The 16,831-nt window shown below is 34.5% G+C and overlaps 1 protein-coding gene across 2 annotated transcripts in view; it reads right to left on the bottom strand.

Annotated features, from left to right (window-relative positions):
• The window catches only part of rhea (Talin_middle and talin-RS domain-containing protein rhea), a 100,551-nt gene extending 96,444 nt beyond the window's left edge, over window positions 1-4,107 (bottom strand). For both annotated transcript variants that reach the window (XM_081973114.1, XM_081973115.1), the window contains exon 1: window positions 3,948-4,107. The gene's annotated coding sequence lies outside the window, so the exon portion shown is untranslated. The remainder of the gene's footprint in view (window positions 1-3,947) is intronic.
• Window positions 4,108-16,831: the final 12,724 nt, after the last annotated feature.

Genomic DNA, 16,831 nt, shown 5'->3' with positions numbered 1-16,831 from the left:
TTACCACAAATAATAAAACCACAGGAAAGGTATCTCATTTTAGAAACTGTAGGAGATACACTATACTATAAATACAAAGTTTTTCATTTTGCTAATATGTAAGTACTTTGTAGAAATTTGTATCAACATACACTATTTTTGCGCACTAGAAACCATTGTATCATCCTATATTCAATATATTCATTCGGTTATTACAAAACAGATAAAAACTTATACATTTAAAAGTGTTGCACCCTGTATTTGATTTTAAATTTTAAAATTTGCAAAATTAATCTGAATTATCAAGTAGTGTATTTCGCATAATTTTATTTGTTCCTATCATTTCACAGAATACACCTCTAAATAGCTGATGAAAATTAATCTATAGCAGTTTTGCAACCACGTGACCACTGTCAACATCTGTCACAAGAAACCCTGATTTTTGCAACTTTTGAGCACAGTTTGACAGTCAGGGACAAAATAGCTTGTCAAACTCACTTGAGGTGAGAAAATGACTGTTTTAAGCACATTTTTGAAATCCCCATTAAATTTCCTATCAAATAACCTGAAAAGACACTACAAAATTTGATACAGTCAGAAAAAAGTGGTGAACTGCTAGAAACACAGTTTGAAGGATAATCAGAGACCAAATCGCCTATAAAGCCCACTTGGAGTGAGAAAATTACAGTTTTAAGCACTTTTTTGGAATCCTCAATAAATTTCCTATCCAATAACCTGAAAAAGCACTACAAAATTTGGTACAGTTAGGGAGAAAATAGTGTTAAAGTTTGAACAGCCAGAAACGCAGTTTGAAAGGATAGTCATGGACAAAATTGACTGTGAAATCCACTTGGAGTGAGAAAATAACCGTTTTAAGCACATTTTTGGAATAGTCATTAAATTTCTATTCAATAACATAAAAAAACATCAAAATATTTGGTACAGTCAGGATAAAAAATAGTATCAAAGTTTGAATTGTCAGAAACACACTTTGAAAGGACAGTCATAGACAAAATTGCCTGTGAAATCCACTTAGAGTGCGAGAGTGACTGTTTTAAGCACATTTTTGGAATTTCCATTAAATTTCTTACCAAATAACCTGAAAATCACTACAAAGATTGGTACAGTAAGGGAAAAAAGTGATGTCAAACTTTAAACTGCTAAAAACACAGTTTGGAAGAACAGTCATGAACAAAATTGCATGTAAAACCAACTTGAAGTGAGAAAATTACTGTTTTAAACACATTTTTGAAATCCCCATTAAATTTCCTTTCAAATAACCTGAAAAAGCACTGCAAAATTTGGTACAGAAAGAAAAATAGTGTTAAATTTTGAACTGCCAGAAACACAGTTTAAAAGGACAGTTGTGGACAAAATTGACTGTGAAATCCACTTGGAGTGAGAAAATGACAGTTTTAAGTACATTTCTGGAATCCTCATTAATTTTCCTATCCAATAACCTGAAAAACACTACAAAATTTAGTACAGTCTGGGAGAAAAGCGGTGTCAAAGTTTGAACTGACAGAAACACAGTTTGAAAGGATAGTCGGGAACGTAAAACTCATTTGGAGTGAGAAAATTACTGTTTTAAGCACATTTTTGGAATCCTCATTAAATTTTCTATACAATAACATGAAAAAACATCACAAAATTTGGTACAGTCAGGGAGAAAAGCGGTGCCAACATTTGAACTGACAGAAACATGGTTTGAAAGGACAGTCAGGGACAAAATTGCTTGTCAAACTCACTTGGAGTGAGAAAATGACAGTTTTAAGCACATTTTTGGAATCTTCATTAAATTTCCTATTCAATAACATGAAAAAACATTACAATATTTGGTACAGTCAGAGAGAAAACTAGTGTCTAAGTTTGAACTGCCAGAAACACAGTTGGAAAGGGTAGTCATGGGCAAAATTGCCTGTGAAATCCACTTGGAGTGAGAGAGTGACTGTTTTAAGCACATTTTTGAAATCCCCATTAAATTTCCTATCAAATAACCTGAAAAGACACTACAAAGATTGGTACAGTAGACCATTTCGAGGTGATTAACGTCAGCCATATTGCCGGGGGGGCATACATACCTTCCTTAATAATGCACGAATTTGTGCAAACACTTTGTCTCAGGTATCTATTATTTATCAGTAGTACAGCATATAACAAAGTATGGTTAAATAAAATATTGTTTTAATTTTTGTGTATTGTGTCAGTTTTGTTTGGTTTTTTTAAGGCGAACCAGCCAAATTTGAAGTACGGACAATCCTGACTGGGTTCCTTCTGCAAATATGGGATATATTAGGTACAACCAAAACCCAAAATTTACAAAGTGTAGCATGTTTAAGCTGACGTGAATGATAAGCGTCAAACAAAATGTCTCATAATAGTAAGTTTTTGTACAAAAGTTATACTTTAACACATTTATATAGGAGCATGAGCATGAACGTGAGACCCACTGCAGGTCCATCTACAAAAGTATCTGTATCTTACTTGGAACCACTTCAACAAATTGATGACAATAGCCAACTGAAAAGTGAACAAAATGCTGTTGTTCAAACAAATTTAGATATGAACCATATAAATTGTCTATTAGAAGATCTCAATTTTGCAAATCAAAAAATCTATAGGTTGCAAGAAAAACTAAAATCATTTAAAGTCATTTAAAGCTAATGATTCAAAAACATTATATTTTACTGGCTTTCCAAAAGCATAGATGATGTTTTTAGTTTTTAACAGTGTCTCTCCCTACATATCAACCAAATGTACTCTGCCTCCTTTCAAACAGTTTATCAAACACCAGGAGGTTGCAAATAACAATGAAAATCAATACAGCTAAATTCAGTTGTCTGCCCCCCCGGCAATATGGCTGCCCTCGAAAGTCAGTGTCAAAACCAGGTGACTCAAGCTGTAAGGGAAAAAAGTGGTGTCAAACTTTGAACTGCCAGAAACACAGTTTGAAATGACAGTCAGAGACAAAATTGCCTGTAAAACCCACTTGGAGTGAGACAATGACAGTTTTAAGCACATTTTTGCAATCCTCATTAAATTTCCTATTTCGGAAAGCAGTGTCAAAACTTGAACTGCCCCAAACTTAGGGGTAATTGTAATTTACCCATGACTAAGTCTTTTGAGTTCGGTTATACATCTTGCAACTTCAGAAAATACATTCGAAAGCACTAGACATCATTTCTTCAGGATCCCCAATGTGTTTTACAGATAGATAGCAATATTAACAACATGCTACTGTACATAGAAAACCTCAGACTAGTTTAAGTAACTACATGAAAGCAATCACCACAATAAGACCTTTTGTTGTTGTATGTCAGTCAATATAATCTCTTCTGTATGTTATTTCACAATCACAAACTCATAAACAGTGCAATGCCACTGTGAAAGCAAGAGAAATGAAAATATTTCTTGGAAATAAGAAGTAAAACGTCCCACGCCCCCTCACAGCTGTTTAAAAGGCGTTGGAAGTGCAGTAACCCCGCCGCTGGGCTAAATCACCCCTTGATGTGTTGTGGCGAATATAAATAAAAGAGAATGTCAGAATTATCGATTCGGCCTAAGAAGGGCTGGTTCGGGGGGCTTAAAAAATAATCAATCGGCCTGGGTAAATGAGGAAAATCGCTAAAAATAAACGATTTTCCAAACATAAACAAACCGTAATCAATGCCTGAGCAAGTTTAGATTACGATTTATAACCTTTTGCTTTAAAAGGACATTTTACCCTAAAATTTGATTTTCTACCCCGAACAAAACGGTTTAACAACATAATAAAGACAGTCTTGTTCGCAATGAATGAGGAAATCTGAGTAATATTAGGCGAATACAGAAAACTTAAGAGGAAATTAAAAATAACCCTAGCGAAAACAGATGATCGATAAATGGGAGTTTGTACAGGAAATCGTCGCGATTGCGGAGTGAAATTTAAACGGGAGTTCGGTAAAGTGACAAGATAAAGGGTACATTACCTTAATTAGTTATCCAAGAGTTACATATCTAGAAAAAACACACTTTTTCACTACTTTTTGGGCTTTTCACGCCCAGTTCGATCTCCGTAGTCGGTCTGGTATTATCGGAGTGTATGTCAGTTTCAATTGCTGCGTTGCCACAGCTCAAGTTGTGTACTTAAGTGTAGGGATTACAAGCTTTAGGAAAAAAATTATAAAATGTTAGTAAAATAGTAAAACTTAACTTACTAAATGGATTACCGATACACTTTTTGTAAATATTTACAGATAATTAGTGATATGATTTATTGTCAAGTAATCTAATCAAACGTGACTCAATATGTAGTGAACCAATGAGCAATGCCACCGCCCTCTATACTAGAAAGCCTAAAATGTCACTTTTAATGGCGGCGTTTTATACATAAACGTATGCAGATGTAGTAAGAAATATGTTTTTTTTTATTATTTTGTATAGTTGATTGCAAGTTGTGAGTGAAAAATCAAAGAAAGGTTCATTCCTGATCCAGATATGTATTAGATAGAGCTTTTTATGCACAATCAAGTCCAGCCTAAATAAATTGGTGAGAACATTTGTTCTGGAAAGTACAACATACCGCAAATTAGTTTAAACACTGTTCAATACAAGAAAATCTGTAAATCCTTGAAACTAGGTAAGCAAAACTGGTAAATGGTTCTTATGTTATTACCAAGAACATTCATTCAAAATTATTTTTGTTGCTCTCATAATGAAGGATGCTTTAAAATTAAACTCACATACCTGCGCATGTAACAAGTACCTAATATGTCTACTGTACTAGAAAGCACTTGTACCTACCATTGATTGTAGTGTTGAAGTAAAATCATCCCACTTCAAAGTGTTCAACTACTGTTGAGTTAGATCCGGTTTTTTGTAAAGTAAAAAACTGACACGGTTGGGCTTTTTTCTGAATTGCTGTTACAATGTGGCTTGAAAAACTTATGAACGGCAGCAAACAAAAATAACTTACGCAAATAACCTCAAGTCTTGATTTTAAACCGTAAAAATTGATCTAATCCTCGAAAAACTCAATTTCCACAATACAAACTGTCAACACTATTCCCGCCATATTGGAATTTTGACAAGCACCTTCTAGGCTTTCTAGTAAAGTAGGCGGTGACAATGCGCAAATATAAGCCAATAAAAAAATTTATTTGACATGTAAATATGTAAACAACTATCACGTGACTGCTGACTTTTGCGAAGCTAGCAGTATCACGTGATCAGGTCGTATAGTAATGTGATATGGTCAGCTCCCAGACTAGGGATGGTTTCGTGAAAACACTTCTAGGATTGTTAGTTTGGAAATTTCAAATTGAAACAAGTTTCATGACATTTCTGAACTTTATTTTTAAAACAGTCACTCTTATTCTGAGTAACTGAATTTTATGAAATATCTGAAATTTAAATAAAAAGACAATGAAATCTAAGAAATTTCAAAAATTCTATGGTTTATGAAAGTTTCATGGAAATTTCCTTGAATATTTCAATTGTTTCAGTTAAGAAAAAATATTATTGACAAATGACAAATCTCTGTCTATTGATATGTCATGACATAATACTCAACTTGAAACTTCCGATTACCACAAAATAAAGTATTATTTGTTTACAGCTACTAGTTTACCTATTTCTTAACATCAATTGTTTAATCCTGTTAACATTTTGAACTTTAACAGTTTTTTAGGGTCACGTGACTGTTTAATTTGAATTTTGACAGTTTTGATTTGACGTTTCGCATTATTTTCAAGTTCAAAACCTGTGCATTTCTTACGTGACTGCTTTAATGAAATGTAAAACTCAGTTTTTTCCAATTTTAGCTTTGACAGCTTCAATTCGACGTCCCAGACAAGTTTATTGTTTAATTGCCAATTTTTTCATCCGGTTGACATTTGAACGTTGACAATTCCAAATTTCATTTATTCAAAGTCACCTGACTGTTTTACTGAATATAAACTAAATTTGACGTTTTGCAAAATTTTCACGTTAAAATTGTCATTGTCGTCAGGGTCACGTGACAGTTTTAATTTTAATCACTTTTAAACTGAAAACTCAATTTCTTTATCAATTTCAACGTTGATAGATTTAATTTGATATTCCAGAGAATATTCAATTTTGAAACTGTTTTCAATGGGGTCACGTGACTGTTTTGACTATCTTTTATACAAACTTTTTTCAATTTGAACTTTAACAGATAAAATTCGACGTCTGATATAATTTTCAAGGTCAAAACTGCATTATTCAGTCGTGACTATTTTAATGATTTTTAAACGCAATTTGAACTTTGACAGTTTGACAGAGTTGAGCCCTGTCAGGTGTCAAACGTCAGTAAACGTGTCTTTAAAAACAACTGTCATCTGCAACTTATTTTGATATTATAAATGCATTAAAATTCGGTTTGTAAACGTAAAACATCAAAAATAAAAATAAGGAAACGTAATGAATCAGTTTGATTATTTATTTATTGTTTGAACAGGGCTAGTTGACCATTCTGTCATTAACATGTCATTAGTGTCATTGGTCATGACAGCTGACGTAACGATAGAATTTTGAATGCACGTACACACATTCGGGGTGCATATTCACAGTGTTTTCTCCTCTCTAGCTTTAAAATGAAAAGGTTTCTAGTTTCAAAAAATAGAGTCAAAACAGTCACGTGACCCAAATGAACACAGTTTTGAAATTGATAGTTTTCTGGGATCTGTCAAAGTTCAAATTGATAAAGAAATTGTTTAAAAATGAATAAAACAGTCACTCTAATAAATACAATTTTAAACGGGAAAATGTTGCGGAACGTCAAATGTCAATCAGTCAGTCAATGTCAAAGTGTCAAAGTTGAAGTTCAAGTAAAACAGTCAGGTTTTACTGAACCTGAAAAAATTAAATTTGAAACTGTCAAATGTCTGTCTGTTTTATGATTACAACACTCAACATGATCAGTTCTGCTGGCAAGAAACGCGCAAAACTAAAGTTTTCGGAATTTTAAATTTTTTTTGTATTTTTTTAGTTCCATTCTAAGAGTTTATTATCGATTGATTTGGACGTGCTGAGAATTGCTTTTAAATCAAGTTTTTAATAATCCAACTAATTTAACAATAATAAAACTGAGAAGACGTCTCTAGTGGCATTCAGTTTCAATTCATTGAATACCACTAAAAGTGCTACTTTAATCAAGTAACTTTTCCAGTTTTGTAAATTTGCAGTTCATTGATTTTACTCAAATGTTGCATTTGCGTAAACCGGAGAGAAGCAAATACAAAATGTGACAGATGACCCTTTGGAAATCAATGCTTCCGACAAAGAAAAAACAAAAGGAAAACAACTTTCAGTCAGTCTGTTGAAGCGGATGTGACATCTTTTGTCACAAGATATCAATTAGATTTTTTGATAAAGTGATCATGTGACCAGTAACTGTAGGATATGTCACTTACGAAGTTTTTTCCATCTTTGTCGCGACCATTGCTTTAGGATAGTTCTGTCTATCATTGAGCTCTCACGTAGTTTTGGAATTTATTAACTTTTGTCGAGCTTCAATACAAAAACAATTTTATTATTTAAAGTTGTTCACAATGGTGGCTGAAATGGATTTTGCGCTCAACTAGGAATCAGAAATTTGACAGTTATCACGTGATCATTTTGAATTTGATGCGATAACTATAAAATTACGTAAACTACTACAAAACAAAATGTACACATAACTTTTCCAGTTCAAATCGCGCAAGTCCATAATTTTGACAGTTCAAAAAACTGCACTTGGGTCACGTGATTAAAATGGAATTTAAGTGTAATCTTTAATCTACATCAATCAAAGTAACGTAGTTCAAATCAAACCAATTTCCAGAATCGCATTATATCATAAATTATATTTTGAAATCTACAAGTTGAGTTCCTCTCTAATTCGCAATCTTTCTACTTATAAAATGTGTAAACACCTTAGTATCTTTAGAAAGAAAAGTAGCGGCAACGTTGCTTTCCGCTCACAGCGTCATCTAGCCCGGTGTTTGCAACTAAAATTTTTCAGATCCCATAGACGGCGCACGTGGGGGGTCTCGCCTAAATATTAAGCAAATAATGTTGAAATTATGATTTTATTTGGTATGTAGGTTTAATTTTACATTGAATTGAGTTTATTAAAAAATCGACTTTATGTTAATTATATTATTTGCATATACCTACTTATAAGTATTTGGATGTATAGAAATAAAGCCATACCTACGATTGTTTGTTATATACTGCAAGTGAACAAACAATACAGGATGTATACTGACTTTTAATTTTGTTTTACAGTTTGCCAAATTAATATAAATTAGTAAGAAGTACTTAATTCCGTGACGTAATTAGAGACTCTTCAATTCCGTATAAGTGCATTGTTGCCAAAGTTATTAACACTTGTCTAATAATGTCTTGTACCAATCAATTAAATTTTGTTCATTTGTGTATGTTCTGTTGGAGTATGAACGATTGCAGACCTAAAAAGATGCTGCAAAAATATCTTTAAATACTTCTCGGTTTTTAATCTGGAGAAAAACTGAAACTAAAAAACAAACATTCTGTATTTTAAAGTAAATTTGACAACCTGCCACCTGCAACGACGTTCAAATTGGATTCAGTGAATGACAGTTGACTGACAATTGAAACTTTGACGTTTGGTAATACATATTTTGTTTGAAATTATTGATTTTAAAATTCTTGTCTAACAAATTCTTCTTTTCTTGCCTTTAAAATAAGTGGGTTCTGTTCTTTCAGTTCGTTAGATAATGTTTTGTCCCAGATTTTCATAAATCACAATCTAATGGAGTAAGAATCCACTATGGGGATCTTGAAAACGATTAGAGATTCAAATTTGGTTAAATAGGAGAAGTTTTAGAAACCATCATTTTCTTTTTCGGTTTTTCAGATATTTTGAAAATTTGTTGATTTTACAATTTATTTTTTTCTGACGTTAATGTTAGGCCTAAATCAAATTTAAGAACACTTCTCTACAGCCACTTTCTCTTTAAACTGGCCGTTGTACAATTTTTAATTTCGACGTTTCGTTTTTGCTGAACCATCATCAACTTCATTTTCTTAAATACGGTCTTGATGTTTGATTCTGAAAGCCCTTTTAATTCCGAATTCAATCTGTGTTCAATTCAATTCAATGTATGACACTTAACTTCTTTTATTTTTGGTATTAGAGAAAAACATTTTTTTTTTGGTCTAGACAGGTCGATTTTTAGGCATTATTCCTACATCGTTTCAGTTAATCGGAAATTACTCGCTTATTTGAAACATTCAGTATAAACACCTTAAAAGACCGTAGATAGCCAATGAATGGGGCTATCACGTGACGTTGAGCGGTGTCAGCTAAGTTGTTCCGTTTAGCCGCAAGATGGCGTCAAAGTTGGTCATTTAATTTTATACTTTTTTGTAAATATCTCGAAAACTGTCCAACTGACAAACTTAAAACTTTTTCCATGAATGTGCCTCGATAGAACGCAACTTTTATCATGTATACAATTTTGTTATAAAATACACCGTGTAAAAAAATAAAAACTGAAATTTTCTAATTTTTCATTGGGTATCGGCAAATTTTCAAAAAAAAAAAATTTAAATTTTAAAATCAATTTTGACTGAGCAGTAACTTGCATTTGATAGTCAAAAAGTGGCGTAGGGTGCCAAAAGGCGATTACAGCCTTTATATGGGAGCGGCCCCCTGAAAAATACCTAAAAATGACAAAAATCAATGTAATCTCAAAAATGGTACTAGTTAGAGTCATTTTGACACCGGATTTGAGTTTCTGAGGTCCAAATTAGTCTATAATAAGAATTTCATTGAGTTAGTACCAATATGGTGCTTTACAAGGTAGCCTAATCTAAAACTGCAAAAACAGTAGTTTTGACACAATTTTGGTGCACTTTACCATAAAATTGCTAATAACTCGTTTATTTGAAACATTCAGTATAAACACCTTAAAAGACCGTAGATAGCCAATGAATGGGGCTATCACGTGACGTTGAGCGGGGGCAGCTAAGTTGTTCCGTTTAGCCGCAAGATGGCGTCAAAGTTGGTCATTTAATTTTATAATTTTCTGTAAATATCTCGAAAACTATCCAACTGACCAACTTAACATTTTTACCATAAATGTCTGTCGACAGGACGCAACTTTTATCATGTATAAAATTTTCTTATAAAATGCACCGTTTGGCTGTAAAAAAATAAAAACTTAAATTCTCTAACTTTTCCTCTCTAATCCATCATTCTTGACAAATTTTTAAAGAAAAAAAACGTTAAAAAAAAATTGTTTCACTTTGACCAGGCAAATATCTTTGGATGGACGGTTTGATTTAAAAAAAAAGTTTTCATATTCGTAAGAGGATTTCTTTATTAATAAGGTCAAAAGACAGAGTAAAATAAAGGTAAAAAATGATGGTTTTGCAAAGGCGAAATGTCGGAATAAAAAACCTGTTAAAATGCTTTAAAAAGCTTTAAAAGTTGCTATGGATAAATGTAATTAGTTTGTAATAAGTCTGTGTCTTATATTAAAGTCACAAAAAAATAAAATGTAAAAATCAAAAAATTCACTTTTTTCTATATATTTCAAAAACCAAAAAAAAAGTTTACTTTTTCGAAATATCATTTTATTAAGTTAGTATTGTAAAAATTTTCTCCCATTTAACCAAATCTGTATCTCTACCGTTTTCAAGATTTCCATATCCAGATGGACACATGTGATATGATGGACACATTGTGCCAATAAGAAAAATCAAAAAATTGAGATATTTGACATTTGTTACGTTACTTTTTACTTTTACGTTACGTACTCGTTACTTTTTGCGTTTGCTTCTAATAGTTCTTAGATCCGGTTGTAGATTAGCGGTTTATTTTAAAACTCCGTTTAATCTAAAAATGTCCACTTTGACAGCAATTCTTTTTAAGGAGATTTACCGCCAATCCCAGTTAAACAAGCAAGATTTAAGTTTGTTCCTACTGTCAGTATCAAATCAGTAACATGAGTTAGGTTAACTTAAGCCAAATTTTAGTACTTAAATATAAACTTAAACGGAATAAGTCATAGCTTTCACATGTAAGCAACCTTATATAGACACCAATTTTAATGTAATTTAAACCACCTGTACTCCAAATGCTGAATTAGAAATCGTGTCACGTTTATGTGGAAATACAGCCGATAAATAAATAGTGGGTAGACTTTAGGATTTCCATATTGGAAATCTACGAGCTGAGGGAATTTTTGCAATGCTTATTTCGAATAGTCCTAAAGTGCTGCTCCTCTAATAACGGAACACGTCTTCCGATACCTTAAAAGGTGATGGAATGTCAAGAAGCTGTGCACTACACCACACACTGAACGATCTGATGAATGAAGTCACCTTGAAATACCTCGATACCTGCTTTATGCATGGTAGCGTTAGTAGTAGTAGTAAAAATTATGAGTGTGTGGGATTCTTGTTCCTACAATCATAACGTGTATGTAATAGTAAAAGTGGACCGAGTTTTACTTTTATAGAACATTGCATATTGCATACCTTCAAACACTTTTGGGTGTATGTCAACTATGTAACAGTCTGAATAGAAGTGCAGGGATACCATCAAATGCAGTGGACTACAACTTTGTCACCTTGACGGTTTATCAGCACTGTTTGCTCTGCACCGTATTTATCCGCAAGGTCTCTTATGTAACCTGATAGAGATTTAAACAAGACAGAAGTGAGACAAAGAAAGAAATGTCTTTTCCATTCCCTGACATCTTACATATAGTTCAACTGCAAAGTTCCTTGGACAGCGGAATATTTCTAGCAATCTACAAACTACTAATCGTCTTCTACGTATCTATCCGTTTTGGATGTTGGCAATCATATTGGCAATGACCACTTTGTCTTCTTTTTCAGCCTTCTTCCATCTGTTTTAGGACATAGGCCTCTCCGTGTCTGTCACCTACTTCTTCCTTGATATCATCTATCGAACGCCTTTGTGGCCTACCTCTACTTCTCGTTGTTTCTCCCGCCAAAATACGAACCTGATGGTCCATTTTTCACTGTTCTGTCGTGCATCATATCCTACCCAGCTCCACTTTAACTCAGCCACAGGTCATATTCCGTCTGTAACTCTGGTCCTTCTTTTAATTAAGGGAAATCTCTTCCATAGCTCTCTGAGCTACACTTAAGCGATCAGCACTCTGTCTAGTCAGGGTTGTTGTCTCCAATCAGTACTTTGTCATAGGCAGAATGCATTTATCATAAACCTCTCGTGCCAGGTTCATTGGGATGTCAGTATGTGTTTAAGTTTACCGAAAGTAGCCCACGTGAGTTGATTTTCTTTTCCTAGTTTATTGTCAGCCCTATTAGAAGCTTTGATGACTTTGTAGCAGCTCGAAATAGTTCAAAATTCTGCTGATCTGACATCTGGTTTACAGATGGATCCAAAACCGTGACGGGGGCAGGGGCAGGTGTGTATGGTACGACTTCGGGGAAGAGGCTAAGCTTCCCTCTAGGCTGCCACTGTACTATCTTCCAAGCCGAGATCTTCGGGATCATCCGATGCTACGCCGGAAGGATATTTTTATCTGTACAGACAGCAAGGCAGCAATTGCTGCCTTAAAAGCTGATTCAACGACGTCTGCGCTGGTGCTGGAGTGTAAGTAAACACTCTTGTCGCTCACGCGGATTGCCAAGGTACGTCTAACTTGGGTTCCGGGGCACTCCTGTGTTAGGGGAAACGAGGAGGCGGACAGGTTGACCCTTCGTGGCTCCAAAGAGAGACCCGTAGGGCCCGAACCTATTGTAGGACTAACCGGCGGGGTCGGATCCGCTATTGTGGACCGTATCTTCTGGCAAAGATCCGATATTGCTTGGGAGGAGGCCGGAAGCATGCGGCAGTCGCGACTGTCTTTCCAAGAAACAAGTCGAAGTCCCTGATGGAATTATCCAGAAAGGACCTCAGATGTGTGACAGAACTCACGGGTCACTGTCAGATGAGAAGACACATTCTGGGTCTGTCACAGGATCCGGTATGTCGGTTGTGTCTGGAAGACGAGGACGAATGCTGTTTAGCCTGACTCCTTTTAAAAGGATACCTTCTTCTACTCCGTTGAGGGATTCGTTAAAAAGTCTTGATCTCCAAAAGGTTTCTCTCTGGTGTCACCAGCATTGATGGAGCCTAAGTAGTTATGAGATATCTGTACTTTGCATTCAGTATCACCATCATCATCATCATCATTCTCAGCGTGTTTCGGTTCATCTTTAAACTTACGCCTTTCCAAGCTGTCTCCATCCGGTTCTGTTAGCTGCTCTGCTCATCGCACTCCCGCTACTTTCTGGATATCGTTCTTACACCTAGTCTTTGGTCTTCCTGGGTTTCTATGAGATGTCTTGCCCATTTCCATTTTAATCTTGCTGTGTGTTCAGCAAAGTCGGTTACCTTTGTTTTCTAGCGAATCCATTCGATGGTGTTTCTATCACGCAGTCTCACTCCCAGCATATTTCGTTCCATCTTCCTTTGTGCAGTTTTTAGTGTGTTCATTAATAAGATTTAGGTTTTGCGGTATTTTGGAAATTTGTTCTTAGATACGTTATTGAGTTTTGCATATGCTGCCCATCCGAGTTGTATCCTTCTGTTGATTTCTGCCAGCTGTATGTTCTTATCGAAGATATTTTCTGTTCGAGATTCATTGACCTGCTCCACACTGTCGTTACCCAAATTGACTATCGTAGCATTGGCTGAATTTGACATTATTTTTGTTTTACTCCCTTTGATCTGTCTTCCAGCTTGTTTGCGAAGAGTGCGATGTCGTCTGCAAAACGATTACTGAAATGTTCACCATTGATGTTAATACTCGCATTTTTTGGTTAAAATCCTTTTGTAAATTTCTTTCCAGCATTACAATTCATATCAAGAAGAAAATATGGTCGTTAAAATTAAGGTACATTTTGCTGTCACAACTAAGTCAAAATACCAGAAACTGGTTTTCTTGGTTAAAATTTATAAATTTTTTCGTTCATGAGCTATCTAATGCTAATGCTGAGGTATTGAATAAATTATCAAATAATATCGTTTGAATAATCAAAAGCATCAACAATTGAAAAGCAAAAAAGGGGAGGAAGTCCTGGACGTAATTCATCAAAACAAGAAGCGCTGATACAAATCTATTTTACGATCTTGACTGACAAAAAGATATCGTCGGGGTAGCGAGGCCGTTTCTGCATGACCGATCCCTCGGGAAGACACTTTGTCATGCCCGCGGGGGTTGTTCTGCACCCCTTAATGGGTTATTTATGTCCACACGCCACTTTATTCGGCCTGCACAACGCCTAAGTGTTGGGGTTGGAATATGCATTTCTTATTTCGTTTGCTCGGATGTTTCTAATCGTTCGGTCGGTTTTGACTTTTTGCTTAATGATTGTTGATTAGGCCATTTTGTAAGAACGATTTGTTTGGGTTTTTGACGGTCAGTTGAACGGTGTCCTCCGGCCTCCTCCGTTTGAATGTACTAATTTAGTGTCTATATTACGGAAATTAACGTTTCTGAGTTTCAGTAAATTCCAATTTGACCAATAAATATATGGGTCTAATTGAAATTTGCTTCAAAAATATCATTTTCCTGTCGTGGCTGACATTAATTTGAAAAGTCATAATTCTGAACCAATACACTTTGAAACAGACAGACTGTGAAACTTCAAAGAATGAGTTCAGCAGTTCTTTAAGAATATTTCATCGTTTTCGAGTTATTTAAGAAAAACTTGTTTGGTGCAACAAATACCAGGTGTCCAAGAGCACCCTGGACATAGGAGATTAACATGGGAAAACAGTTTTGATTTTTTTGCGCCTGTACGGTTGATTTGATTGAAAAATCGTAATAATAAAAGTTGTAGTACCTATCACGGACTAGTTTTCTGTATTTTTTTCGGATCTCTAACCTGAACCCTTTCGTCGTAAAACACGAACAAAAAGGAGAAAATTTAAACTTTTGGCCTGCACTGTATAGGCAATGGGTTCACAGGTCATTGTTGCTGGTACGGTTGCTCGACAACCGCTTATACAGTGCAGGTAAAAAGTTAAAATTTTCGCATTTTTGTTCGTGTTTTACGACAAAAGCGCTCAAGTTAGAGATCTGAAAAAAATACAGAAAACTAGTCCGTGATAGGTACTACAACTTTCATTAATACGATTTTTCAATCAAATCAACCGTACAGGCGCAAAAAAATCAAAACCGTTTTCCCATGTTAATTTCCTATGTCCAGGGTGCTCTTGGACACCTGGTATTTAAATCAGTTGAAATTGTGGTCTGAATTTTGAACACAGTTTAAAGGACAGTCAGTGACAAAATCACCTGTAAAACCTACTTGGAATAAGAAAATGATTGTTTTAAGCATATTTTTGAAATCCTGATCAAATTTCCTATCCGACAATCTGAAAAAACACTACAAAATTTAGTAATTTAGTACAGTCAGGGAGAAAAGGGGTGTCAAAGTTTAAACTGACAGAAACACAGTTTATAAGAACAATCAGGAATAAAATCGCCTGTAAAACCCACTTTGAGTAAGAAAATGACTATTTTAAGCATGTTTTTAAAATCCTCATCAAAGTTCCTATCCGATTGAAAAAACACTACAAGATTTAGTACAGTCAGGGAGAAAAGCGGTGTTAAAGTTTAAATTGCCAGAAACCCAGTTTATAAGAACAGTCAGGAACAAAATCGCCTGTAAAACCCACTTTGAGTAAGAAAATGACTGTTTTAAGCATATTTTTGAAATCCTAATCAAATTTCCTATCCGATAACCTGAAAAAACACTACAAGATTTAGTACAGTCAGGGAGAAAAGCGGTGTCAAAGTTTAAACTGCCATAAACACAGTTTATAAGAGCAGTCAGGAACAAAATCGCCTGTAAAACGCAATTGGAGTAAGAAAATGATTATTTTAAGCATATTTTTGAAATCCTCATCAAATTTCCTATCCGATAACCTGAAAAAACACTACAAAATTTAGTATAGTAAGGGAGAAAAGCGGTGTCAAAGTTTAAATTGCCAGAAACCCAGTTTATAAGAACAGTCAGGAACAAAATCGCCTGTAAAACCCACTTTGAGTGAGAAAATGACTGTTTTAAGCATATTTTTGAAATCCTAATCAAATTTCCTATCCGATAACCTGAAAAAACACTACAAGATTTAGTACAGTCAAGGAGAAAAGCGGTGTCAAAGTTTAAACTGCCATAAACACAGTTTATAAGAGCAGTCAGGAACAAAATCGCCTGTAAAACGCAATTGGAGTAAGAAAATGATTATTTTAAGCATAGTTTTGAAATCCTCATCAAATTTCCTATCCGATAACCTGAAAAAACACTACAAAATTTAGTATAGTAAGGGAGAAAAGCGGTGTCAAAGTTTAAATTGCCAGAAACCCAGTTTATAAGAACAGTCAGGAACAAAATCGCCTGTAAAACCCACTTTGAGTGAGAAAATGACTGTTTTAAGCATATTTTTGAAATCCTAATCAAATTTCCTATCCGATAACCTGAAAAAACACTACAAGATTTAGTACAGTCAGGGAGAAAAGCGGTGTCAAAGTTTAAACTGCCATAAACACAGTTTATAAGAGCAGTCAGGAACAAAATCGCCTGTAAAACGCAATTGGAGTAAGAAAATGATTATTTTAAGCATATTTTTGAAATCCTCATCAAATTTCCTATCCGATAACCTGAAAAAACACTACAAAATTTAGTATAGTAAGGGAGAAAAGCGGTGTCAAAGTTTAAATTGCCAGAAACCCAGTTTATAAGAACAGTCAGGAACAAAATCGCCTGTAAAACCCACTTTGAGTAAGAAAATGATTGTTTTAAGCATATTTTTGAAATCCTCATCAGTTTTCCTATCCGA

The sequence above is a fragment of the Ips typographus genome, linkage group LG2, assembly GCF_016097725.1.
Source record: "Ips typographus isolate SLU linkage group LG2, UJ_Ityp_2.0, whole genome shotgun sequence".
NCBI classification, from domain to species: Eukaryota; Metazoa; Arthropoda; class Insecta; order Coleoptera; family Curculionidae; genus Ips; species Ips typographus.
The sequence above is the reverse complement of the archived record's forward strand: the minus strand, read 5'-3'. Positions and strand labels throughout refer to the sequence as shown.